At 45.8% G+C, this 26,257-nt stretch overlaps 1 long non-coding RNA gene across 1 annotated transcript in view; it reads left to right on the plus strand.

The window, feature by feature from the left end:
• The first annotated feature begins 1,658 nt into the window (after positions 1 to 1,658).
• LOC138287839 (uncharacterized) overlaps positions 1,659 to 26,257 on the plus strand; it is a 41,565-nt gene continuing 16,966 nt past the window's right edge. Inside the window, exon 1 of the long non-coding RNA XR_011202289.1 lies at positions 1,659 to 2,041. This is a non-coding gene — a long non-coding RNA (uncharacterized lncRNA). The remainder of the gene's footprint in view (positions 2,042 to 26,257) is intronic.

Here is a 26,257-nt window from a genome sequence, read left to right on the forward strand (position 1 = left end):
AGTTTATCTCCAAGTCTGTTGGGGTTAAGTTTTTATTTAGGGCCACATAAATGCTCAAGCCGCCATTTGGCCTGTCCTTACCTTTACTTTTTCCTATGGATTTGTGGAATTGCGCATAGCCCCGAAGTGGAGCTTCGCCGAGGCTTCACGTCTCCTGAAGACATATTATGTCATCTGAGCACAGATATGATTCCAGCACTGGGTCCAGGGCGATTTTATTTATACCTGCAATGATCCAAGGAATACATTAAATCTTATATTTATTGCACAAGGTGCAATTTCCTTTTGGACGTTACTGTGCTGTGGCGGCCATGGAAGGCAGTTACAAGCTGGTTGGGTCTTATGCTCCCCGGAGATATGATGACGGTGCACCGTTTTTCCAGTCTTGTGGGAATAGTTATTTTAAAACTATGCTTTACTTTTGTTACATTCCTTGATGGGCCTTTCGCTCCTGCCAGTTTAGAATACATTTCTCAATAGCAAGACTGTTACTAAAAAGGTGCTCTAAGAAGTGAGGATATTTTTCTGGCTCCTGTGTGCTCACTTAAGTTCTTCACTCCTCAAGCAGGGCTGTGCTTCAGAGAATGTGGTCCTTAATTTTAACATCGCAGAAGCGTGTTTTGGAGGGTTCCCCCGCACTCCCCTGGGCAGGTGGCAAGAATCAATCAATCAATTTAGAATACTCAAGAAGGATACTCAATCCAAATCTGAGCTGTTTATTTTATCGAGACCTGGGAGGAATGAGCAGATCTTAAGAATATTTGCGCTGTTCAAAATGTCCCAATAGCCCATGGAGTTATGGGTGGGTTGAAAGATTAGTGTAGCCCGCGAGGTTGGTGGAGTTTCTGCCTCAGCATTCTTGCTCGTTCCCCTCTTGTGGGTATGTGGTGACTGAACAAAGAGTTCTATTTGAAGATAGTGGCTTTTGATTTAAAGTAGAGTGGTCTGTGGCAGGCTGAGGTGGAATGGCAGTTGTCGCTGAGCAGTGGACATCCACAGAGGATACAGAAAAGGGATACTTAGCGTTTGGCGGTGTATTAAAAAAACATAACGTACAGGTGCATAGAAGTTAGTCAGTGCCCCTGGTTAAGTCGCAGTGTGAGTCTTTGAATCTGCAGATATATCATATCCATATGCATTGCTTGTGGACACATCGACTTTGCGGTTAGCCTATACAGCAGGAAAATGCCAAAGTGTTGCTTGCCTGCTTTCCTCTGAGGTATATGTACAAGCCTGTCTCTTCAAACGTGAAATCAAAAGGTGCTTTTCCAAGTATCTGCATTTGTCTGGAGCATTTTGAAACACTTGAGTTTGTTGAATGAATTTACTTTATATGGTCCACAGCCATTCCTGTTGAACCTGCTTTACCTCTCCCATCTAAACGCGATTCCCTTGTTTCAGGCACCTAGCTCTGCCCTTTAATCAAGTGTTTTGCGTGCATGTTCTCTGTTTGGTGCTTAATGTTTCTACATCTTTGTGAAATACCCTTTTCTTGACAAAATATGTTTGATTCTTGGAAATTGCCCACTGGGCAAGGAGATGGGAAAAGCGCCCTCACCAAAGTGGGGGGGGGGCGCGGCCCGTTAGGGGTCGGGGCCTCCGAGGCCCTGGGTGCACTCCCCCTTTTCCTTTGTCTTCATTTCGCCAGAGGTGCGCGGTGTCGGCCGGACATCCGCCCCCGCGCCTCACGAAGCGTTGGGGCGGAAGTGCAGCAGGGGGGCCAGACGTGGGTACATCGTTGGTTCTTGCCCGTATTCGGCCTGCCGCAAACCGGTGGGGGGCTACTTAAGAGACCCCCAAGAAGGCTAGACCTTCTTTACCTGTGTTGCGGCGGCCGGGCCTGTGCGGGAGCCCACGATTGAGGAGCCCACGATCGGGGTTACTTTGTCCTTCGTTTCCCCTGTTTCTTACCGGCATTGGCTTTCATTCTACATCGTGGAGTCCTAGAGGAGCGGAGCGTTGCTGAAGGGGCTGGATCGCGCAGGTGGCACTTTGAACGGAGCGGCACAGGAGTTTCCATTTGGTGGTCCGGATTTTGTGTGTGAGTATTGGCTCGGGTTGCTGGTTGTTGTTGCTAATGATAGTTTTGCACGCGCGTTGGGGAATGTTAGTTAGAACATTAAGCGCCCAAAAAATAGCTCATTCAGGAGAGCGGTATACTGAAGATTCGAAGGTCCTTGGTCCGATTACTGCTCCCCTCTCCGTATATTAGAAGAAACCTCGCGCCGGTATTGCGAGTAATTGGTTTATTAACACAGCGCGCATCTGCAGCGCTTTCAACAATTTAAGGCAGCTGGGTCCTGGGGGTATAAAAACCTTGCACCGGGAACGCGAGGTAGTTGGTTTATTAATACAGCGCGCGTCTGCAGCGCTTTCAAACAATTTAAGGCAGCTGGGTCCTGGGGGTCGTGTTTGCCTCTGCTCAGCTGAGAACCGGCCAAGTCTTGGCGCGCGGTTTTTTTTGGGCCGTATTGCGCACACCGGCCAAAGGGTACGCGAGTCAGGTGTACTGTTGGACAGTGTATTGTTTTAAAAAATATACGGAATCTCGCAGATACGAAGGTGCCTGAAGGCAAATGTGACTTTATGTTGTGTTAGACCTGCCTGTGTTGTGCGTAACTAAAGAGAAATTGTTGATTTATTAAGGGGCTTACTCTGATTCAGCCACAGGGCTTTAGGGTCTGTATGGTGGCCCAAATGATTTAAGGTGGTTGTCGCTGAGTTAAGCATTTAAGAGGGGTTATCCTCTTAATCCTAGTGGTTAACTCTGTTGTATTCATCTTATTTTCAGGTTCTTCAGTAAAAAAAAAAAAAATATATATATATATAAATATATATTTAATTTCTTCAATTCAGCCTCAGAGTAGTTGCCCACATTACAGTCCATCATGCCACCAAAGAAGGCTAACACCCAAAAAGGAAAAGGTCAGGACCCCGAGTTGTCCCAGCTTTTAAGATTAGTTTTAGAAAAATTGGGGAGTGAGGACGAAAGTGAGGTCAATGGGTCCCCTGAAAAGGAAGTTGGTGGGGATAGGGGCACCCGCCCAAAACGGTCCCATGTGGCCCCCAGCGCTGCTTTCCCCCCGGTTAAGCGCAGGAAGAATGGGAAAGCGCAGGTGCCGGCCTCTATTAATCTGACGCCTTTCACAGCTGTTAGTCTGCCAGCACAGATTATCTTGCCTGATACCCCAGCCCATTCCGCAGTGCCACTCCCTGCGCCTCCCGCCTTAAATACGGGCACCACGGCACCACCGGGCCTGGGCTTAGAAGGGGTCCTAGCTGATATCCGTAAGTCCCTGGCGGCCTTGGCGCCTACAGCTCAGTCCGGGGCACCACCCACTCCTTTACCAGGGATAGCTGTGCCCGCGCCACCGGGCCCCCCGCCAGTGCGCTTGCCCGAGCAGCAGGATCAGGATCCTTCCAGGTTAGCGCTATTAGAGGTATCTAAGTGGTTGGCCAGTATTAATGCTCCAGCTACCAACACACCACCGCCTACAGCACCGTGGGGGTCAAGCGACTCTTGGCAGAATACAGTAACAGACCTAAAGCGTCAAGTGGACGCACTGGTGGCAGCGCATATCTCCAATCCTCTACAGGCTTCGAATAGAAGCCCGAGTGTCGCCCCGACACCGAGCACCGTTCTAACCTTACCCCCCTTTGTTCAAAACGTCTTGCCCAGTTCCAGCAAGGTTCCTGGTCAGGTCAACCCTACAAAGGAAGGGACAACAGATTCGTTACTATCCAGACCAGGTAAGCTGGCAGCTCACGTCAGTACGGAAGTTAAAGAAAAGATATGGATGGGGGAATTTGTGGACATCTTTTCATTGATAAGGGCAAAAAGGAGGGAGGTTGAAGGGAAAGAAAAAGAACCTAAGTCATCCTCTTATGTGGAAAGGAAGCCCAAAATAGAGGAGAACATCACAAATTGGTTATTCGGTTTTAACGTTTTCATGTCAATCCTGTTGGAGAAAAAAACGGAGTTGGGCACCTCTTTGATTTATTACGCAAATAAAATATTGAAAGCTCAACACACTTATGGGGGGTTGGCCTTGTTGGAATATGACAGAGATTTTCATTGGGCTAAAGTAGAGGATCCGTCCATTGGTTGGGATCAGACTGAGGTTAATGTGTGGCTTGAATGCGTTAACAACTAGGTCTCTGGGAGGCAGCCCTTTCGGCCTCAGATGTCAGGTGAGAAGAAGGGGTCGTGCTGGGCATTCAACAGAAAGATGTGTTCACGTCCCGCCGGAACCTGCAAATTCAGACATAACTGTTCCTTTTGCGGGCACCCCTCCCACCCTGAATCAAAATGTATCAAGAAGTCAAAAGAGCGGGGTAGGGACCCTAGTAAACCATCAAATTGATCGCCCCCTGCCCTCCCCTATTAGGCTAGACGCATTGCGCCTGTGGTTGCAAGCTTACCCGGCTTTGGATTCCGCATTACTACTTCTTCACGGTTTTTCCTTTGGTTTCAGGATACCTGCCCTTAATGTCTCTCCTGTGAATCACTGTAAGAACTTAATATCCCCATCTCAGAACTCTGTAGTGGTAGCCAGGAAGCTGGAGAAAGAAAGGGCCCTGGGCAGGTTGGCCGGCCCTTTCAAAAGCCCAACGTTAACTGGTTTTATGTGTTCCCCTTTGGGAGTGGTTCCTAAGAAAGAACCAGGACAGTTCAGACTGATTCACAATTTGTCGCCCCTCTGGGGTCATCAGTCAATGATGCCATTGATCCCCAGCTTTGCTCGGTCCGCTATGCATCAGTGGACAATGCAGTAGATAAGGTTAGGGCGTTGGGCCGGGGGCATTGTTAGCAAAAACTGACATTGAGTCAGCCTTCCATTTGCTTCCTGTCCACCCTGATGACTACCACCTATTGGGTTTTCATTTCCGGGGTTAATACTATTATGACCAATGCATGCCCATGGGTTGTAGTATATCATGCAGTTATTTTGAACAATTCAGCTCCTTTCTTCAGTGGGTTTTTCCCTTCGTACTGGGCACCTTTGGCGCCAGAGAAAACTATCGGCCCTTCTACCTGCATCACTTTCCTGGGGATTGAAATTGATTCTGTGGCGGGGGAGTGTCGCTTGCCTCAGGACAAGTTGCTAGCCTTCAAAGGGTCCATTCATGCTACGTTGTCTCAAGAAAAAGTGACCCTGCACCAGCTCCAGGTGCTAGTTGGCCAACTGAATTTTGCACTGAGAATCATTCCCATGGGCCGCCCCTTTTCCAGGTCAATCGCTCGCTCAATGGCGGGTCTGAGGGAAAAACATCACCACACTCGTTTGTCTGGAGAAGTTAGGGAGGACCTAAGGTTGTGGGACCTGTTTCTAAAGACGTTCAACGGATCTGTCATTTGGCCACAAAAAGCGATATCCAGCCCCACGCTGGGCCTATACACTGATTCTGCAGGTAGCATAGGTTTTGGCGCAATACTGGGCACATTGTGGTGTAGGGCAAATTGGCCAGAAGATTGGTCAGTAGAGGGTGGACCAAGAACATAGTCTTTTTGGAATTATTCCCAATTGTGGTTGCTGTAAATATCTGGGCGGAAGAATTAAAGAACAGGGTTGTAATTTTTTGGTCTGACAACATGGCTGTAGTAGAAGTTATTAACCGTCAGGGGGCTTCATGGCCTCTGGTCTTGAGCCTGTTGAAACACTTGATTCTGGCTTGTCTGCAACACAACATTACGTTCAGTGCAAAACATGTGCCTGGGGTCCATAACAATGCAGCTGACCCACTGTCTCGCTCATTAATGCAGGTTTTTCTGCGATATCCCCCTCAGGCGATGGAGAAGATGACGAAGTTCCCAGAATCTCTGTGGAAGATTGGTGCCCCGCCCTCCCAGACTTAGTAGCAACGTCTCTGGCACCACGTACAAAAGCAGCTTATGAGAACAAATTTTACCTTTACAGGTGTTTTTTGCGGACGCAGCATATTTCAGACACGTTCACTGAGTCCGCGGTTGGTGTTTTCCTGCAGCATTTACAAATTTTAGGGCACCCTGTGTCATGCGCAAAGGCCTACTTGGCGGCGATACACTTCTTTGCAAAGATCAGAAATTTAGAGGGACCATTGAATACTTTTATTATAAGACAGGCCCTAGTGGGTTGGGCCAAGGGGTCCCCAGGTAGCACAGATGCTAGGCGACCCGTCACCACCCCTCTGTTGGAAAAAGTTTTAAGTGCACTCCACGTCATCTGCTCTTCACCGGCTGAGGCGGCTTTATTCGCCACAGCATTCGCGATGGCCTTTTACGGGGCTTTCCGCATCAGCGAACTGGTGGGCTCTTCCAGGGGTGACCACTCAGGGGGACTACAGCAAGGAGACGTGTCGGTCTGCGCGGGGTCCCTGTCCATAATGTTGCGCAAATCAAAGACAGACCAGCTTAAAAAAGGAACACGCATCACGCTCTGTGCCGCGCCCGGTTCCCCTTATGCCCGGTGGCGCAAACAAACAGATATCTCGCAGTCCGCCCTCCAGCAGGCTCTTCGGCCTTGTTCATACACCCCAATGGAGACTGCCTATCGCGCTACCAGTTCTCGGAAGTCTTCAAGTTGGCCTAAAAGCAATTGGGTGGATCCAAAAGGGTACTCCTCCCATTCATTTAGAATAGGGGCAGCCACATTAGCGGCGGCAACGGGCCTTCCAGCTACCGCAGTTAAAGGCATAGGGCGGTGGTCTTCAGAATGTTACAAGCGGTACATCAGGCCTGATTTGGTGTAATGGCGGCACGGATGCTTGTTTGTGATCTCTCACGCTCCTGGTTCTTTTCTTTTCAGTCAAATGTCTCAACATGTGGTCTGGGTTTTTTGTCATTCATTTGTTCGTGGGGCAGCGTACCGGGTGCAACAGCTCCGTGGGTCGAATCCGGCGAGCATGCAAGGTGTGGCGTTTCGCTGGTGCGGAATTGGTGGAGTAGGCATCACGCAACTACAGCATCTGGTCAATATGGCGAAAGGAAGTGGGGGATGTCCGGATCTTTTGGGCCCTGGTCGCCCTTGTGGCGGAAATTGAGATATAAATGTGACTAGAAACAACAGGGGGGGTCCACAAGGTTGGGCCCCCGGGAGGACATCTGGGATAGGATCCTGAAGTTCTGAGCCAACCAGCGGATGTACACACCAGATCAGGGGGTAAGAGAGCTCAGATCGCTGGGGGGGAACATGGGGCTCCAGCTCTAGGCCGCCCCGTTACACCCCAAGGCTGATTGGTGTTTGGAGGGGGGGGGGGGGGGGCGGAACCCGAAACATGAGGACAAGGTACGGTGTAGTCAGGGTAACCGCCCCTCCTACGGATACAGGTGAGACATGGGTCACCTGCGTGGTCCAATGGTGGTTCAGGACAGGAAGGGATCCTGTCAGATTTGATTTATGGTCACAAAAACTCGTTACATGTAAATAAAAATGTTTGTGGAAATGATTAACCTTTTTTATACTTGTTATAAATAATTTTGCTTGATGAGTTATGAGATGTTCTTTGAGATGTGTTTTTAAGAATAAATTAACCACTTCCAACGATTAAACTTGTCGCTCTGCGTATTTCTGGTGGGGGAGTGTGGGCCGTCTGGGGGCTTCCGGATCCTAGGGAAAAGTGCCCTCACCAAAGTGGGGGGGGCGCGGCCTATTAGGGGTCGGGCCTCCGAGACCCTGGGCGCACTCCCCCTTTTCCTTTGTCTTCATTTCGCCAGAGGTGCGCGGTGTCGGCCGGATTTCCGCCCCGCGAGGCATTGGGGCGGAAGTGCAGCAGGGGGCCAGACGTGGGGCCATCGTTGGTTCTTGGCCGGATCCGGCCGCCGCAAACCGGTGGGGGGCTACTTAAGAGCCCCCCAAGAAGGCTAGACCTTCTTTACCTGTGTTGCGGCAGCCGGACCTGTGCGGGAGCCCGCAATTGACCCACCCACCCTCTCCTTTCTTTTAATTATGTTGGGAAGTGAGGTTTTGGGAAATTGAGATATAAATGTGACTAGAAACAACAGGGGGGGTCCCCAAGGTTGGGCCCCCGGGAGGACATCTGGGATAGGATCCTGAAGTTCTGAGCCAACCAGCGGATGTACACACCAGATCAGGGGGTAAGAGAGCTCAGATCGCTGGGGGGAACATGGGGCTCCAGCTCTTGGCCGCCCCGTTACACCCCGAGGCTGATTGGTGTTTGGAGGGGGGCGGAACCCGAAACATGAGGACAAGGTATGGTGTAGTCAGGGTAACCGCCCCTCCTACGGATACAGGTGAGACATGGGTCACCTGTGTGGTCCAATGGTGGTTCAGGACAGGAAGGGATCCTGTCAGATTTGATTTATGGTCACAAAAACTCTCATTACATGTAAATAAAAATGTTTGTGGAAATGATTAACCTTTTTTATACTTGTTATAAATAATTTTGCTTGATGAGTTATGAGATGTTCTTTGAGATGTGTTTTTAAGAATAAAGTAACCACTTCCAACGATTAAACTTGTTGCTCTGCATATTTCTGGTGGGGGGAGTGTGGGCCGTCTGGAGGCCTCCGGATCCTAATGCAAGGTATCATATGAAAGCTGTTTGGTTACTCCTGGTGTTGGAGACAGCGTATGAAGTTATATCTTCATGCACACAACATAGTCTAACACTGGCAAAGTCATTGCAGGCGACAAATTGAAGATGGACTCTAAACAGCGTTAACCCTGTTGAGGGACCTGTACCAGTCACATCACAACCAACATGTGGCACAAGCAGTTAGACTTCGTATCTCTGTCCATGAAAGTCCATTCCTTATTGTATTTAGTGTGCCTGCAACATCATCTCAGAAGAGATAATTATGTGGGGGTTGTGACAGAAAAGGACACTTTAGACTTTGAGGACAAGAAAATGCCAGAGGAAGCCATGCAGTTGGTATCCCCTGCAAAAACTACATATTTAACCCAACCAGCAGCAAACCTTACACTTCATTGACCTTGAAAACTGCCCACTTCAACTCTTTGTAGTAGAACAGCAGACTACTCTAAACACTCTCTGAGACCAGACTGAGGCAATATGTCTGGTGTCACACTTTAGCAAGTCAGCTAGATGGTAGAGGCCAAAATATTGGTAAAAGACAGCGAGGCTGCCATCCAGCAAAGGGGCTCTTTTGCTGCTTTCTGCAGGTCCATGAATTACTAAAGAGGGCCCAGTCTATCACCAGGTTCCAACTATGTTACTTAAAATATTGGCTAGTCTTCCAGAGATCTAGGCTATGACCTTACTCCCAAATGGCCCTATGATCCCCTGGGGAAGGCACGTCATCACCCACACTGTCATGGATCCCAAGAATCCTCTTCCTGGTCCAGAAGACATTCACCCCAGCAGCGAAATTCAGGCACCTGGAGCCCCTGCAGTATAGTGGGGCCTCCACCCATAAGGACACCCCTATTCACCATGAGGCCTATAAATATCTGAGAGATACAGGACACCAAAGGTGACGCTCATCGTATTCTGTAGTCACCTGCACAGCTGCCATCCAAACTACATTTGCAGCCAGTAATAACAACGCTGCAAAATACATCCTAGCGTCAGTCATAGGTGTTAGGAAGGATAATGAGGTTTGTGAATGTACCGATTTGTTGGGGGTTAAGATGATGATGAAAACTGCTTACTGTGTGTGCTGAGGGTATGATGGGAATGTTTTTGCAGTCAGTTGAGTTCAGGGAGGTGGTAAGATGATGATGCAGATTTTATGTGGGATGGGTTAGATTATGAGAAAGCATGTTTTATGGGGTGTGTTGGGCTGAAGGCAAAGATAGGGCTTCATAAGCATTCTCCTCCTGAGTTATTGACATTAATTTCCAATCAGGTCCTTTCTAATTGAAGCTGCATGTACAGCGCTCCCAGAGTATGCCTCACGGTATAATCATCTCATGCTTTGCAATGGGCATTCGTTTACTTTTGCTGTGTTATATAGCATGCAACACATATCAACAATGCAGTACATCTTCTCTTTTTTGTACAACTGGGGCCGGGCCGTGAGCATGTGTTAAATTTGGTTTACACAGCTGCAGGTCTGTTTGTCTGTGATTTATGTACCTAATCACCTCCATAGGGACATGGGCTCTGTCGTGATTTGCACAGGTGTGCTGATTACGTTTTACATTGGTGAGTGCACATTTTATGAACTGAGAATATGTGAAGAAGTGTTCGTTTTATTTGTAATTCGTTTTTCTTTACTAAGTTTTCTTTTCGGTTTCGATATTTGTTGTGTTATTTGCTTTTGTTGGTGTGTGTGACGGGGCATTGTTCGAGGGATTACTATTTGTTTTGGCCTAATTTTTCTCTTGCAAACTTACTTCAGTGATTCATAATAGTATGTTTTTCACATGATACCAGAATTAGAGTATTATTTCCAAGGTACAGCACCTGTCCTGCAACAGCTTAATTATCACATATCTCATAAATTAGGTTTAGCTCATTAAGTGTAATCATCATTTCACTTCCACGTTCCACAGCCAGCTGCAGCCTTGGGGAGTCAGCTTAAAAAAGACATCCCCACTGAGGACACATGAACTGGGATTTAAAACTATTCCTTCATAGGTTTAGCCTGAATGATAAACCTTGGAAGAATGAACCTCATGGGATTGTTCAACAGACTGAAAATTGCTTCCCTTGTGACATCGGCGAGACAGGAACAAAAAGCTCAGGCTGTAGGTAGCTTCCACATCTAACAACGGTGGAGCACTAATTGGTCTTCCTTCAAGTCACTGAACACCGAAGTATTAAAAGGAAAGTAAAAAAATAGAGCAAAACGAAACAGCATGCAGTCTACAAAGCTGCAGCAGACCAAGGTTTCCGTGTCCTTGGACTCTGGTGAGAGACGCGGAACCTTTCCTTCTTTGTGTTTTTGGGCGGCTCACAGTCGCAGACGCACAATTACCGTAGACACGCATAACCACAGCGCTGATCAAGTTCGGCTGCTCTTGTCACGTGCAAGCAAACCTGTTTTATCTTATTTAAGACTAAAGTGTTTGTTCTGCAGGCTCTACAGAATTGCTTTAAAATGAAGGAAATATAAAACTCTGTTTTGTCAGGAACACCGTTACTTTATTTTATGAATAGTTACATAATACCCTGTTTTATAATATTTTCCGTCCAGAAAGTGAAGGCAGGTGGTGCTGATGTTATAACAAGAACTAGTTTTTCACCCAGCTGGGCGGAAAAAAATCCACATTTTCCTGATTAACCAGTGGTAACAATGTAGGGACCAGGGCTCTTTTCTTGAGGGGTCGGTCCATTGTCCTAGCGCCATCACCAATATTGAAACGTGTCGGTACCTGCCACACAGAGACTGCCCAGAAGGGTCAGCAGAGACGGGGGTCTAATCCTAGGAAATGTGATTTTTTTTTTTAATGGGTGTAGTTATGGGTAGGATTAATGGAGTATTTTTCTGCACTTGATATGAGTACTTTTATAAATGTTGCAACACATTTGCGCCATATATGTCAAATTTCTAAGGTATCCCATAAAAATATCGTATTTTTATTACAGACATATGGTTGCGGAAATGTGCACATATGCTTTTGTTTACATACGTTTTCCGCATAAATATGGATTTGCCACACAATCCATCATCTGCTACATAATCTGCAGATTTCAACAAAAATGCGTTTTGTTCACATGGATGAAAAGTCACTGAAAGCTTGGCAATGTGTTGCTGTACGATTCACAAAGGTTGACTGATTACCTTTCTCGTGCTTTTTTTGTATTTGAATATTCTAGTGTTACTAATGAGGTGACAACTTTGCCTAGATAGTTTTAACGTGTAGAAATTCCAAATTAATTGGTTAATGCTAACACTATATGTGCTGTATTAAGTCACATAATTCGAATTTTCTTGCTGCAACATGGTGTCCTAGGCTGCCAAAAGATTTTCCCTCTTCTATCGTATAATTCCAATACCCTGTGAATATGTTACCAGCATCTGTTTTCAGTTGTTCCAGCTTCAATCAAAAAAACGCACACAGCACCACATGCAACAGTCCATTTCCAGAACAATTGTTAGCCATTAACAAAGTATAGAGAGGGCGTGGCGTAACGGCCAGAGCTGCTGACTTTGGAACTGGGGAACTTAAAGTCTTGGTGTTGCCTCGGTATCCTATGATTCTGGGTGAGTTATTTTATTTCCCCGGCCTAAAAACATGAATGCGTCATTGAATTACTGGTGCTCATGTAAATTGTTCCATTGCCTTCGAGTCAAGTACGCGTCGTAAAACTGCAAAAATCAAAGAATGGGAACCTCATCACTGGATTACTTAGAAAACACATGCAGTTGTTGTCCATTGTTTATGCGTATATAGCTTATGCCTTTATTCTTTCTGTATTGTTTTTCATGTGTTATGCATGGAATAATTCGTACTAAATACAACACTCTCCTGCCTACTAGTGGCCAGTCTGTGATCTACGAAGTCTCTAGATGAAATATTAAAAATAATAGGGTCATAAACCACCATAAGGAACTCTCAAGGCCCTCACAGTACTTATGCCCTGCACTATTTGGAAAATAGTTTTCTATGGTTTAACTGCCCTGGATGGTATAAGTGCTCCTCCCTGGAACGTTAGTGTGAGTTTCATGTAACAAAAAAAACCTATCCCAGTATTAAAGTTTATCTTATTTCTGTGGGTTTGGTTGGTAGTAGAGTAGAGTTTTCCAGAGTAGCTAAGGGCTCCCTATGCATTATTTTTACTTTCAGTAAGTTTTGGTAGTTTGGGATTTGTTTTTCTGTGGGTTATTTCCTTTTTAGAGTCTGATTTGACAGTATGGTGTGATACTTATTTCCCTGCCAGGTGGATATGAAGGCTGCTCTTACCATTGCGACATATCTTGCTATACACAGACTCCTTCCTGAGTTTTATTGGCTATAATTGAAGTGATGAAAGTGTTTGCAATACACATTCTGAAACTGAGTTGTCTAGTCTAAAGACTGTCTACAGAAAGCTTTTAACAAAAACGTACAGTGACCTTAGAGCAAACCCTTTGTTTACCACTTGTTGGATTTATTGTTACTTTCCTTTGCTTCCTTCTTATTGGATGGCTTTCCTTCCACTTCTTATGTTTTCCCTTAGCTTCTTTATGATCTTTTTGACTGGATGACTTGTATCCTTCCACTGCTCACATTCAGGGAACGACTTATTTTTCATTTAGCACTCTGTGAGTGTGCGTGTGTTTTCTTGCTTTCTCCCTCGTGTGTTGCTCACACATTCAAACACATGCCCCCTATGTACTTCCGGTTGCTCCCTCCTCTCCCCATTCCCAGGTCATCCATTGTTCTCACCTTTGTGTGCTGTTTCTTCCACCATACACACTTGTGCCCCCCCCCAATTGCTTATCCCCCCAACTGGCTTTTTCTTGTTTTTGATAGTTTCCTCTGCTGTTGCTCTCTCAACACTTCTGTATTTTCAAATACTTTTTGCACATTTTAAGAGCCCAGCAACTTCCATTTGAGGTCTGGCCTCCGTTTTTCAAAAGTAGCTTTTGCATACGTTACATTTAAAAAAAATAATGCTGCAAGTGGCATCTGTCATGTGGGAACTGTAAATAATTAAAATGGTACCTGTATCGTTCTCTAGTCACATACATGTGCACATACATCATCATGCTTGCACAAGCACGCTTAATGACTTAGCCACCGATAGCTTCATGATGTATGTGCATGCATGCACCCTCATACAACGTTTGCATTGCCAAAAAGCATTGGCAACGTTAAGAGGTCAGACAGGCAAGACATTTTGCCTCTGCCAATGCTTGTATCATGTAATGCCCCTATTGGCAAAACACCATGTTAACACCCCATGTAGTCATTTGAGTTTTCCATATTCACCTGCAATTGGGGGATGAGAAATCTATAATCTACCAGATAAGAGACATGACTGATGTAACACAACTTGCCAGCCCTTACCCATTTATGTTCTGTGTGGGTGAAAATTCCACGTATGAATAACCTAATTTTCCTTATGTTGGATTCTGCTAGCATTTAGTAATTTCATGTGTCTCATAGATTTGTGTAGCATCCTGCACATCGCAGACTTAGTCCCAGGAGCTGGTTCATAAGCATGAAGTTCACGTCTCCTTTCCACACCATGGACAAATCATAAAACTCACCACAAATGCATAGTAGCTTTGAATGAAATCTGCATCAGGTATGTTTGGGGCATTTAGAGTAACCTTCCCCTTTTTCTCCCTCTGTCTGACCTACCAATATAGCCCAATGGCTCAGAGCATCTGAGATGCATTTTTCTACCACTGGCGGGGTGTCCGCTGCAATCACCCTGGAATATTATGGAAATAAAAAATCTAGGTATTTTTAATGTTAGAATACCATCAGACATGTTTCATGCAAGAAGGCTAACCAAAAATATTTCTTTAAAGATAGGAACTCTCTCCTGTGTCTTCTCCTATACTCCGAAAAACCTCTGACATTGCATCCCATCCTTCATTCAGTAGTTTTCTTTGGTGGTGGTCACACATCCAAAGTGTTGGTGCACCACACAAGGGCAAGATTTACTCACTTGGGAACTTGCTGCTTTGCGTGGCATGAAAGGTATACAACAAGGCAATAGGTTTCACCTTCGTTTTAATCTTACTAACTGAATAATTTATATTAGAAAAAGGTTATAAAAGTGTTTGTTTTAAAATTGATACGCCGTTAATAGTTGTTTGTGTTGTGATGTATGTTGAATTAATATCCCAGGGTTCCAAACTTGTAATTTAGACCTTATTTAATATGGCATTGTATTGGAGTATAGTAATGTGTAGTTTGTAAAGTGCCACTGCACCTGCTGTACCATTACAATCATGCCCCTTTTAACTGCAAGGTAACCACAATTGTGACTGCCTGTTTAGTAGGAAAATATAGCAATATTTTGTGTTTAGAGGTGCTATGAAAACTTTTGGCCCTGCTGTCACTGCACCTGCTGCACCACTAAAATCATGACCCTAGTGCCTACAAGGTAACTGCACGTGTGACTGCCTGTTTAGTAGTTACATATGGCAATATTTGGTGTTCAGAGGAGCTCTGACAATGTTTGGGCCCAGTGACACTGCACCTGCAGCACCATTCAAACCATGTCCCTAGTGCAGGGGTCTTCAAACTTGGGGGCGGGACCCCATAGAGGGACCTCAAGTGATCCCAGGGGGGGCACCAGGTTCTCTCCAAAAGAGGCATTATGCAGAGAACACTTTTTGTAAAGCAGAAATACATTTATTGCATTTTTTTAAAAAAAGGTAACAGAACTTAACTGCAATCTTTAAATAAGTCTAGACATATTTAAACATAGCAAACTTAATAGAATAGTTGTGAAAAATTCTGAGGGGGGCCTGGAGATTTTATTTTCCCCACTGGGGGGTGCGCAGCATTTAAAAGTTTGAGAACCACTGCATGCAACATAACTGCACTTGTGACTGCTGCTTTAGGTGTAAAATATAGCAATAAATGTTTGGTGGGGGGCTTAGAGCTTTGTTCCTGGTACCACTGAACCTGCTGCACCATTGAAATCATGACCCTAGTGCCTGCTAGATTGCTGCACTTGTGACAGCCTGTTTAGAAGTACAATTTAGCAATAATCTGTGTTTAGAGGGGTTCTGACACCCTGTGGCCCCAGTGTACTGCACCTGTTGCACCATTCAACTCATGCCCTAGTGCCTGCAGGATAACTGTTAATAAGTCACTGAGAGAATAACAAATCAAAATAAAACATCTCCGAATTATACAAATGACTTTTCTTTAAAAATGAGTGAGTGGGAATTTAAGAAATGAACACACAAATACGTTTAATATATACAACTGTCTTCATCAGAACTGTAATTATTCATTAATGAAACACACAACATAATGTGCCCACCAGCTGCTCCCCCAGAGCTCTGCCAGGTGGCCGATTGATTCTGCCATCTTGGAAACAAGGTAGGCAGAGGCACCTGGGAGCATCTGACTGGTTAGGCCAGGCAAATGATGTCCCTGACCCCCTCTGATATGTGGGACACTGCAGATAGTGACCAAACTCCTTTTAGGGCTAATTAAGGGCTCCCCCAAGGGTGGGTTCTCAGATTTGTCAAGAAAGACTCTTCAAGGAACCCTCTGCAAGACATCATCTGCTCTTGGCCTCCAGAACCGCTGCTGGTCTGCTTTTGGAACTGAACCAAGACTGTATTCAGTAGGGAGGGCTCCCACCTCAACAATTTTGGATTTTCACCCTTCATCTGTTCAAGCCACAAGAGGGGCTTGTGGTCTGTTTGAACGATGAAGTGAGTGCCAAACAGGTATAGCCTCAGCATCTTCAAGGCCCAGACCACAGCAAAGGCCCCCCTCTCAATAGCTGACCAATACTTCTCTTTGGGGCTCAACCTATTGCTGATAACACCTACAGGTTGATCCTAGCCCTCTTCATTAGGTTGAGATAGGACTGCTCATATTCCTACTTCTGAAGCATCTGTCTGGACAATGAATCATCTTGAAAAGTCAGGGCTTTTACGAATTTGAGCTGAGCACATGAGAATAGGGTGGACATCAGTCTTAGTGACTGCACTGAGTCCTCTGTAGTCTACACAAAACCTCATCTGTCTCTTTCCACCCTGTGTATTAGGTTTTGGCACAAGTACGATTGGACCATCCCAAGGGCTGTCGGAAGGCTCAATAACCCTTAGCTCAAGCATCTTTTGGACCTCTGTACCTCTGTCCTCATGCAATCTCTGACATGGTCAGGCTTCCTATAGATTTTACTCTTAACAGGCAGACTATCACCTGTGTCCACATTATGTTTATACCAGGTTGTCTTACTGAGTGTCAGGGAAAAGAGTTCAGAAAACTGACTGAGAACTTGTTTGCAGTCAGCTTGTTGCTGTTCAGAGAGGCAATATGCAAAGACTACCCCATCCACTGAACCAACAACAGGGTTGTGGGAGAGAAGGTCAGGGAGAGGGTCACTCTCTGCTTCCTGCCCTTCATCAGTGGCCATGAGTAAGCTCATGTCAGCCCTGTCATAGTAAGGTTTAAGATGGTTCACCTTAAGCACCCTGTGGGGGCTTGTTGGAGTGCCCATTTCAATCAAAGAGGGAACCTCACCTTTCTTCTCCACTATTGTGAAGGGGGCCACTCAACTCGTCTTGGAATGCACTTAGGGCCACAGGCTCCATGACGTACACTTTCTGTCCTGGCTGGTAAGCAGCTAGCATAGCCTTTTGGTCATGCCTTTGCTTCTGAAGCTCCTGGCTGGCCTCAATGTTTTTGGAAGCCTTCTTCGTGTATTCTGCCATGCAAGAACACAGGCCAGCACATAGTCAACTATGGCCTGTTTGGGGGTGGGGGGCTTGAGAGGTTGCCCCCATCCCTCCTTCATAAGACTAAGAGAACTCCTAACTGGATGTCCAAACTAAAGTTCAAATGGGCTGTAACCCACTCCCTTCTGGGGAACCTCTCTCTAGGCAAAAAGAAGACAAGGTAATAAGACATCATATCTTCTCCTTAGTTTGTCTCAGAGTCCCAGGATCATACCTTTTAGAGTTTTGTTGAATCTTTCAATCAATCCATTTCCTTGTGGATGAAAAGGAGTGGTGAATTTGTATGTTACCCCACATTCCTTCCACATTGCTTTGAGGTGTCCAGACATGAAGTTTGCACCTATATTGGATACAACCTCCTCAGGGAAGCCCACCCTGGAAAAGATTCCCAGGAGGGCCTTGGCCAATGCAGGAGCTGTAGTGGTCCTAAGGGGAATGATCTCTGGGTACCTGGTCGCATGGTCCACCACCACCAGAATAAATCTGTTCCCAATGCTGTAGAAAGGTCAAGGGGGGAAACTATGTCAATCCCTAGCCTCTCAGAGGGAACCCCTACCACAGGTATTAGGATTAAGGGGGCTTTGTAGTGCTACCTGACTTGCCACTGGCCTGGCAGGTAACACAGGAGCGACAAAACTCATTGATGTCTGCAGACATGTGGGGCTAGTGAAAGTGTGGAACAAGTCTGTTCCAAGTCTTACTTTCCCAAGATGTCCTGCAAGGGGAATGTCATGAGCTAAGGTCAATAGGAACTCCCTAACCCTCTGAGGTATGACCAACCTCCTGGTAGCACCAGGCTTGGGGCCCCTAGCCTCAGAGTATAAGTGTCTATTTTCCCAATAGACCCTGTGGAGTCTACTCACATCTCCAGCCTCTTCTGCAACAGCTTGTTGTCTGAGGCCTTCAACAGAAGGGCAGGATTTCTGCTCCGGTCCCAATTCCTCGCTGGAGGGTACCCTGCAACCAAGCGCTCTGCTGTGTCAGGCCCAAGCTCCTCTGGTGTAGGCTCCTCACAAGGGGCAATATCATCTCCCTGAGGAGACTGATCCTCATGGGATTTCTGGGTAGAGGGTAATTTCTTGCCCTCCCTACCTCTCTTCTTGGGAGCTGGCTGGGCCATAGTTTCAGGCTCCAGTGCTCCTTGTTCCCCTTGTTTCTTGGCCTGTGCTCTTGTAGTCACAGATACATTTGCAGGGATGTCCAGCATTGCTGCATGGGTCTGTAACACCACTTCAGCCCAGGCTGAAGTCTCCAATTCATTGCCCATTAAACACTCTACAGGAATAGAAGAGGGCACTACAACTGTTTTAGGGCCAGTCACCACCCCACAGCTAAAGTTAACAACTGCCATGGGGTGGCACTTAGTGAAGTTATCTGCACTGGTTACTTGGTGGTTGTGACCAAGTAGGATTTGCTCAGGTAACACCAGTTTTTCAGTCACCATGGTGACACTTGCACCTGTGTCCCTGTAAGCTTCTGCCTTAATAGCATTTGAGGGGGTACTGCCTGTATTTCCTCATTTTATGAGGCCTGGCAGCCAGAGTAGCAAGGTCAATGCCACCCTCTGACATTAGGACAGCCTCCGTGGTTTCTCTGACTAGGCCAGAGCCCACTGCAGTACCCAAGGTGAACCCAGCTACTCCCTTCGTTGCAGTACTTCTGCCAGTTCTATTGTTAGGGGCACTAGGGGGAGTAGTAGATGTACTATTCTTGGCGCCTTTCTTAGGACAGTTGCTATCACCTGTCCTATGGCCTTTTCCCTTACAAAAAAAAAAAACACCAGGGTTTCTTGTTGGAAGAGGAGGAGGACTTAGACATACCCCCAGAATAATTTTGTGGACCTGTAGAAGACTATTTCTTCTTATCTTTAGATTTTTCCCCATCCTTCTCCTGAGACTTATAAGCATTATTCTTCTTTTGGTCACCCCCACCCATTTGTCTGCCTTCGTTCCCCATTCTTGGGGAGAGGTCAGATCAAAGTCCACCAGTTATTTGTGCAGTTTGTCACATGGTTATTAAGGATGTGCTCTCTCATGATTAGATTGTCCAGCCATTCATAGTCATGCACATTATTACCATGTAACCAGCCTTCCAGAGCTGCAACTGCACAGTCAACAAAGTCTACCCAGTCTTGAGAGGACTCCTTTTGATTTTCCCTGAACTTAATCCTATACTCCTCAGTTATGAGCTCAAACCCTTCAATCAGAGCCTCTTTCAAGACTTGGTAGTTGTCTGCGTCCTCTTGCCTAACTGCTAACAGTTTGCCTCTTCCTTTCTCTGCAACGGAGAGCCACAGGATAGCTGCCAACAGCCTCTGAGGGACCTTCTGGACTTTACAGGCCCTTTCTAAAGCAGTAATCTACATATGGATATCATCCACAGGAAGGAAGGACTATCTTGCTTAGATTCCTGGAATCAAAAGTGTCTTCCCTGACCCTGGACTCTCTAATGATGCCACAGTGGGGTTCTAGCCCCAAATTCTTTCTTTTCCTTTTCATCTGTAGGGACTCTTTCTCAAGAGCTAGCCACTGCTTTTCAACTTGAGTTTTGCTTTCTCAAGTCTCAGCAAGCTGAACACCCCCTACTTAAGGGTCCCTCTGCTGAGCTGAAGCGGATGGACACAGCAGTAGATGCTGAGGTAAGGGAAGATGAGGAGAATCTACTCTCAAGGGGAGAAAAAGTGGGCCTACTGCTACAAGCCCCTCCCCTTAGTACTACCAGTACTGCTCCCTGCAGGTTCAAAGTTCTCTCTAGAATCCTCATGGTCCTATCCAGGTACCTCCTTGTCCAGCACTGGTGGCTCGCCCTCCTTATCTAACTCTCTTTCCCAATCAGGGTTCTGGATGTCATCATGGATGAGCAACTCTAAGAGAGTAGATTTGGTAGGGTGTCGCCCTGTCTTTTGTTTCCTAGCTGAACACAGGGTCTTAAGTTCCTTGAACCTAAGAGCCCCATACCTGGACTCCTGAGGCTGGTCAGTTTTCCCAACTAAAGACATGGTGTTAGAGTAGTGTATGTGGTACACCTACCTACTCTAAAATTCCAAACTTTTAAAAAGTTTGTAGAAAGGGCTATGCCAGACCCCTGACTACTCAAGCACAAAGTTTAAAAGTACCTGTAGTTACTAGTATGTATGTACCCAACAGTCAGATGACCAAGTGGTAAAGCAATGCAAGTGTTTTATGCCACTGTTGCATCACCAATGTTGGAGGTTGGCTCAGTTTATGGTGTCCATACAGCAAACCCTCTCTTCCAGGAGGAGTGTAAAGTACTTGTAATACCTCAATAGTCAGTCAGTGACTGTCACACAAGAAAGAACCACACTGGGTGTTGCAAAAATAAAGTATTCTTTATTGCAAAACTACTTCATGGTATATCTCCACTTGGAGATATCTACACACAAAATATACACTCAGCAACAAACAGGAAAAGCATAAAAATACATGGTGCCCTATGGGGAGGCCACACTATGTACTAAGAAAGTGGTATAAGAACGAAGGTGCCCAACCAAGGTAAGTGTGGTAGAATCCCAGGAGCTGGGGGAGTAAGAAATTACCAGAGGTAAGTACCAGAAATCCCACAGGCACCTGGGTGCAGAGTTGTTATTGAGCCAGGCGTCCAATAGTCTAACACATGACCATCACAGTTGGATTTTTATGGATCCAGGACCCTTCCCAGAAGACTAAAGTACCTACACCAGGGAGCCCAGGTGCATAGGGGTGATTTGACATTGGAAACCTTTGTTGGAGTCAATGGGAGCCTCGATTGTCCAGCTGCTGACGTGACCGGTGGACCAGGTCGGTGGAATCCAAGGGTGGATTCCGGACTGAAGAACCTGAAAAAGAAGAGGACAGTGTTCAGACCACTTGGAGATGTCCAGGTGGTGCAGTTAGGCAATGCCCACCCCCCTGGTAGGTGCAGTTCCTGCAGGACGGTGTAGAAAGAAGTCCGTCTGGGGAGCCCAAGGGATGCAGGGAATCCTTAGAGTTGCCCATGAGCTGTCTCTCATTGGTTGCCAGATTTCAGGAGGGTCCATGGCCCGCAGGACCACCAACAAGCCTTGATAGTTGTTTCACAAACAATAGTAGGTTTTTGAGGACCCCAAAGGTCCTAGTGACTCGACCCTTGGTGATCAGTCAGGGCAGGCCTTCAGCAGGAAGGAAAGGCAGCCAGAGCTGGGGGAGCCCCCACAAGTGACCCACTGACAGCAGGCACATGGAGTCGCAGGGAGGCCTCAGCAGCACAACAAAACAGGAGTCCCTTGTCACTGGAGCTGCAGGGTGAAAGCTGAACTTGAACAAAGTGCTGGAGGCACTGAAGATCTCCTGGAGGATGAGTCAACCAGCTTTGGCAAGAGCAGAAGTCATGGTGCACAGGGGTTCTGTTCCAGTGGCTGCAGCAAGGGCCCACCATCTCCCAAGTTGGTCAGAAGACAAGTTGGACCCGGAGAGGACAACAGAAACACCACCTGTGGTGTAGAGCCTTTCGATGTCTGTGGGACAGCAGATTCCACCAGCCGGTCGTTGTCATCTTGAGGTACCTGTGGATGCAGGAAAGTGACTTCTTCACTCCAAGGGAGATTCCTTCTTGCTTCTTGGATGCAAACAGAGTCCTTGTGACCCTTGAGGATGCACAGCCATGGATGTTTCAGAAATCTTGCAGGAGCTGGAGAAATAATGTTTCAGTGGGAACTCCCAACTGGATACAGTTTTGTTTCAGTTCCAAAAGCAGACCAGCAGCGTTCTGGAGGCCAGGAGAAGAAGATGTCTTGCAGAGAGTTCCTTGAAGAGTCTTGTGCAATGATTCTGAGGACCCACCCTCGGGGGACCCCTTAAGTAACCCAAAAAGGGGATTGGTCACTATCTGCAGTGACCCACCTATCAGAGGGGTTCAGGGACGTCATCTACCTGGCCTACTGAGTCAGATGCTCCTAGGGGCCTCTGCCTACCCTGTTGCCAAGATGGCAGAATCAACCAGACACCTGGCAGAGCTCTGTGCACCTCCCTAGGGGGAGAACTGGACAGAGGGATGGTTACTCCCCTGTCCTTTGCGTGTTTCATGCCAGAGCAGGAACCGGGGGTTCCTGCACTGATACAAACTGGTTTATGCAAGGAGGGCACCAAACATGCCCTTTAAAGGAGTCTAGTGGCACTCAGAGGCCACCCCACTCCAGCTCAGAGTCATCCATTTCAAAGGGAGAGGTGGCCACACCTCTACCCTACAGGAAATCCTTTGTCCTGCCTTCCCCTGCTCGAGTTAGGGCGAGCAGCAGGAGGGCAGAACAGTGTCTGGGGGGTCTGCAGCACGTGGGCTGGTAGGCAGAACCTGCATGCAAGGCTGTACAGGCAGAACTGGTGGATCCTCTAAGGAACCCTCTAGAGTACATGGTATCATGTAACTAGCACTGAAATCAGTGTATTTGCATGATTCCAACTTCTTCTATACCAAACATGCCTCGGTTCAGAGAAACCATTATGTAGTTGGCCCACTCCTGTTGATCAGTGTGCACTACATACCTTTATGATCATTTCCCTGCACTTACAAAGCCCAATGAATGGAGTCTGGGGTTTGAACGGCTACCTTTGCTCATGCAGGGGTACCTTCACACTTAGGAACATGCACCCTGCCCTTTGGATGAAGGGCTTTCCAGAGGGGTGACTTTCACTGTCCAAGTGCAGTGAGAGCGATATATAGGGCAAGCCTTATATTTAAAGTGAAAGGATGCATGCACCATTTCATGCAGGCTGCAATGGCAGGCTTGCAGACACAGTTTGCATGGGCTCCCATGGGTGGCATAATACATGCTCCAGTCCATAGGAGCCTCCTGGTGTACCAATGCCCATGGGTTCCTAAATACCATATACTAGGGACTTACATGGGTGCACCAGTATGCCAAATGTGGGGTGTAAAGGTTTACCAGCAACCTAATTTAGAGGAGAGAGCACAGGCACTGGGGCCCTGATTTGCAGGATCCCAGTGTTCTACAGTCTAAACACACTGACATCAAGCAAAACGCGGGATCAGTTCTGTCAGAAAGATGCTACTTTCCTACAATGTCCTACTTCCCTCTAACATCTACTATTGAACACTTAACTTTTTACTGAATAATGCAGAATTAATTAATCTTTAATAGCCAAGTGTTACTTGTAGCAGAGTGCATAGTGCCCACCCAAGTACCTCTACCCTTTTTCGATTATTAGTTCATAAATATGCATGTATTTATTCTAAACTGATTGAGAGCATCACTAAAACTGTTAGATAGAGCCCCATTTCCACCAAACTCATGTATTGTGGGGGAAAATTTGAATGGACTTGCCCACTATTTTGTTCCATCTCAAGGTAGAAATAAGCTCAAACAATCAGTCTTGATGCTCAGTGTCATCCACACTGCTTCTCTCAGTCGAGAGTCCTCTTAGTATCTCTTGCTTCTTCCATATCTGATAGCACTTCTGTAACTTTTAGATGTGATTTACACACCTCATGATTCTGTTTTTTGTCTCTGAATATTATATTTTTCTCCAAGCTGTGCTTCAGTTGTTTCCTTGACTCATGGAAAATGGGGAGTAGATCAGGGAGGATGTTCAATAGGCCCAGGCTGTACACCAGTCATCTGACCAACCCCAAGCCTCTTTTTGAGTCCATGGAAAAAAAGCAAAGCTTTCTTTCTGCCATCACCATCCATTCGCCAGGAATAGGTGCATGTCTCTAATGTTCACATTTCTGGGGTTCCTTCTAACTCTATCAAATAATTTGCTTAAATTCAGAGCATGTTATGTATAATTGAAGAACATAATTACATTTGAATGTATATGCTTCAAGGGCTCTTTTGTCCTTGCAATTTACAATATAGCCTCTCTAACACCAGAAATGATTTTATTTGCTGCTTATTTGCTACTGGTGGTGCTTGTACAATACCTTGAACCAACTGAGGATGAGGTTGCACCCCCTGGTCTTATACAATGTACCCCAAATGCACAACACTAGATTTTTGTGCAGTCTTGTTTTCCTTTTCTTCAAAACGACAATCCCTCTCTGAAACAATTAATAGAGCCCTTTTCAACATAGCATCATTTTCTTCTGCATTTTTATCAAAAATGTATATATCATACTTAAACATGACTACACTGGTGATCTCCTTAAACATATAATCCATAATTCGCTGGGACAAAACAAGACAACTTAGAAAAATGCCACGTCAGTGACCTGAAAGTCTTGAAAAGCTGCAATTTTGTAACAGCTCTAAATGATAGGCTGATGCCAAATTGGTTTAAAAAATCTTTGATCCACCCATCTTTTCGAGAATATCTTAAATCAAAGGTTGAGGGTGTGAGATGACCAAATTTTCCTGTTGATACTCCCATGGTTGATGCAAACTCTCAAATCTCCATTGTCTGTATGTGCCACCACTAGTGAAGACAACTGAACTACTGATTCTACCTGCTTAATCATCCCTCGTCTGCACAGTTAGTTGATTTGTTTTCTAAATCCTCACAAACAATATAAAGTGCACTTTAAATCTTGTGTTCATTGAGAATGACATTCTCTTTGATTTTAATTCATTGTCTAAAGTGTTTCACTATTTTCAACTCATCACTGAATACTTCTCCAAACTTAGCAACCATCTCATCCACTTGAGACTTACCTTATTGTCAACACCAGTTCCCAGGTACTCAGCATATAAACCATATTGAAAATACCTTGGTGATAGCACCTTAGTATATTAAGTCCTTTCAGTACCATGTACATTTTAACTCTAATCACTCATCCCTTACGTGCCCTGCATGCCTCAAAAATCTATCCAATTAAACGTGCCTACATAATAGAAGCTCTACCAAGAAGCTCTAACTCTTTAGCTCTCCATGTGGCCTCAAAAAAATTCACTCTAATGATTGTCACCCATGCACCAGAGTCCACAAACCAATGCTTAAATCCACCTAAGGATGAAACACAAGTGACTGTACAAGCAGCCAATAAACCCTGGAACTCCGCCTGCAGTTAAATAGGAGAAATGGAAAAGCTCTTATGGCGTGCTGAGCATGAAATAGTGTATAAGTGAGTCGGGGCAGGTGTGATATTGAATTTAATCTAAAAAGAAGAAACACTAAAATCTAAAATAAAGGACAGTGCTGTATCAGTGCTGCTTACAGAATAAAAACCTTGCTCACAGATGCACAAAAGCTGCGCATGTTTTAAGATAGATTTTTAAAATAAATTTGGTAAAATATCAGTGACCCTCAGAGTCCAAGGCTGGATTTTTTTTTAAATAGTGACCTATTAGATTCCATTGACAATCTGTTTCATTGGCATCCTATAAATGATCAACTGATATAAGTCAAAATCACTGGTGAACCTGCAGGCATGGTCACATTATTGTAAGGCATTGGTCATGATGTTGTTAGCGTAATCATTTGTATATCGAATTTACAGAATTACAAATTCTTTGGGAGCCAAATGTACGTTTTTTTTTTATCTTTGCCATTACTAGGGTCAGATAAGAACGTTTCAAAGTGATTCTGTAATTTGAATAACCGTATTTAGAAAGAAAATGACATCAACATATAAGCCTTCATATAAATATATAAGGAACTAAGGGCAATATGTACTAAAGCATTTTCCCATAGAGACAGAATGGGTAAAATCCTTTGGTACCTCTGGCCCTAAGACCCCTGACATGCTAACCCTTTCAAAAGCTAAACAAATTCAGCAGAACATCTTGGGTATTTATAAGCTAGCCATGGGCGTCCGTTGGGTGGGGGGGAGGGCCTTGCCACCTCCTGGATTTAGGTAGAGCCTGGTGTGAAGGCTCACAGTGCAGCGTAACACTATGGCCACTGTAGTATCACTCTGTCTGCACTAGTACGACCTTGGCTCCATCTAAAAACAATCTGAGATGCCATGGACCATGGCGGACAGGTCATGGCGGGTAGGGGTGGGTCAGAGGATGGATGACCGTGGGTCAGAGGATGGGTGACACAGTAACTT

This window comes from Pleurodeles waltl, chromosome 4_1, assembly GCF_031143425.1.
Source record: "Pleurodeles waltl isolate 20211129_DDA chromosome 4_1, aPleWal1.hap1.20221129, whole genome shotgun sequence".
In the NCBI taxonomy this organism is placed as follows: Eukaryota; Metazoa; Chordata; class Amphibia; order Caudata; family Salamandridae; genus Pleurodeles; species Pleurodeles waltl.